The following is a 2,465-nucleotide window of genomic DNA, read 5'->3' on the forward strand; positions in this document are numbered from 1 at the left end:
CTATGAACCAATCATGGGATTGGCTTAAACTATCTGAATATACTCACACATCTTGGAGTTTAGGTTAAGGGCCTTTTATGACATAGATAATTGAATACTAGTATTGTGTTAACCACAAAGAAGATATCAGAAAATGGGAATATGGAGGAGTGAGTGGATAAATGTTGAGAAGCCAACCTTTTTACATTCCTTTTTCATCAAACAGTATAATGCAGTAGAAAGACCAAGAGTTTCTGAATCCAGATTCGGTTTGGAAACCTACTTCCACCTCTTAGTGGAATATATGGCAAGTTATTTCATTTCTAGGCACCTCTGCTTTCTCATCTGTGAAATTATAATAATGCTTTGCTCAAAAGGTTTCGTAACTGGGATAGAGTGATCACTGAATAAATTGTAATTTCCCGTTACAATTTCATCAGAGCTACCAATGGCAAGATTAGCGCTTTTGCACTTTTTATATTTTATTCCACTTCTGGCTACCTAGCTTAGATGTGTTAGTGAGAGTATTTCAATTTTGTTTCTTTATTATTCCTTTATACAGCAAGGGTGTTACCTTATAATTAACAAGTTATTCCTTCTGCAAATGGGCTTTTTTAAATATATAAAGCTGGTTTATCTAATGACTTAGATATTAGATTTCCACAGACTTTTGTCTAAAAATTTGAAACATAAACATTTTGTTGTTTTAATTATAGACGGTTTTCCAACACTCTATCAAGAAAACGACTTCTTAGAGTCACCAGATTTGGCAAATAAAAATGCAAGACACCCAGTTAATTTTGAATTTCAAAAATACAAAGCATATTTTTTTAGTGTAAGTATATCTCAATCTGTATATGGGATATATTTATACTTAAAAAAGTCATTGTTTATCTGAAATGCAAATTTACCCGTATATTGTTTTGCAAACCTACAAGTGTTTCCACTTTTATATTGTGTGGTCCCACTACTAAGATTAGTTATAGGAAGCAGCTGAGAATATTGATCAGTAAATTTAATCCTCCCAGAATCATAAGCACAAATAGAGTCAATGCATTTAGGCGGTTTACTTAAGAGTGAAATTTAGGCTATTGGACTAAAGATATCTAAGGTCCCTTTTTTTTCTAAAACTGATATGTAGGAAGCTTCACAGCATTTCTAGTATCATATGAAAAATCAGATGATATATTATTTTCAAAACTATAAAGTACTACACAAATAAATATCAGTAATGGTAATGATGGAACAGCCTATAATTTCAAATTACATGTCTGACAATAAAACTATTCAAAGCCTTCTTATATATTTGTATTTTGTTATATATTTACTCTTTTATTGCTTATTGATATTTATAAGGTAGGCTTTGAGAATCCTTGCTACCTTAGAGTCCCTCTTAGTTTAATAGAGCAAGCTACATTGGTCTGTTACCAACAAATTTACTAACAATCCGTAATGTAAAATATATGTTGGGCAAATTTGCTTCTTATCCCATTTTCAAAGAATAAGTAAAACATGGTATGTAAATAAATAAGAATAACCGAATAATCAATACATAGTTACTTTTATCAAATGGTATATTCTAATAATTATGTTAACACTCTATATTTTAGCCATTCCGTATGTAAATATAAAAGTGAAATTGTTTTTCTCTCAATTTATTTATGTTAAATTTATTTTCCTAATATAACTAAATTATAAATTGCATGGTTTTCCAACTTTTAGTACATTAAAATATGTATTAAAACAATGAAATACAAATATGATAATAAAGCTTACATTCATCAAGCAAAATACCTATTGATACGTGTGTTTTATATTCTACAATGACAATGAATAATAACCAGCCTAGTAAACTTACGGCATTACAATGAAACAGAGTTCAAGGACACATTCACACACTGAGCTAGGAGATGCTTCAGGGGTCTGTTTAGGAGTCAGCAACATGGCAGAAGACATCAAGATCCAAATCAAGAAGGACCACACTGCCTTTTGAGAGCTGCTTCCCCGGGCAGAACCAGACCAGGAACTGTTGGCAGAACTACCTGGACTTCCACCACTTTGAGAAGCAATGGTGGCGAAGGCGGGTGACGACTGCACGCAAGTGGTACCAGTGTACGTACAAGTCCCTCTGCCCCACATCCTGGGTGTCGGCCTGGGACCACAGCTGGGCAGAAGTCGCGTTTCCTGGGAAGATCTCAACTAGCTCCACCCATTTCTCCTTTTCCCTCCATCCTTCTCCCAGGAGGTGAAGGGGGACCTGGGTACATCCCACGCTGGGATCCTGAATCATGGCTTAACAAATAATAAATACTTGATGGAAAAGTGAAAAAAAAAAAAAAAAAAAAAAAAAAGACATATTTGCATTCCTTATCTATTCTGGTCATGGAATTAATTTAAAAAATTAATCCCAAATCTTTATTTCCAAAAAACAGCCTAATTTTATCAATATTTTAAGTGTCAATTTTCCTCAATGTTATAAATCAGTT

At 33.2% G+C, this 2,465-nt stretch overlaps 1 pseudogene; it reads left to right on the forward strand.

Annotated features, from left to right (window-relative positions):
* The first annotated feature begins 1,921 nt into the window (after positions 1 to 1,921).
* Positions 1,922 to 2,228, forward strand: LOC109449540 (cytochrome c oxidase subunit 6B1 pseudogene; annotated as a pseudogene).
* Positions 2,229 to 2,465: the final 237 nt, after the last annotated feature.

This window comes from Rhinolophus sinicus, chromosome 17, assembly GCF_057876585.1.
Source record: "Rhinolophus sinicus isolate RSI-liver-muscle chromosome 17, RSI-T2T, whole genome shotgun sequence".
NCBI classification, from domain to species: domain Eukaryota; kingdom Metazoa; phylum Chordata; class Mammalia; order Chiroptera; family Rhinolophidae; genus Rhinolophus; species Rhinolophus sinicus.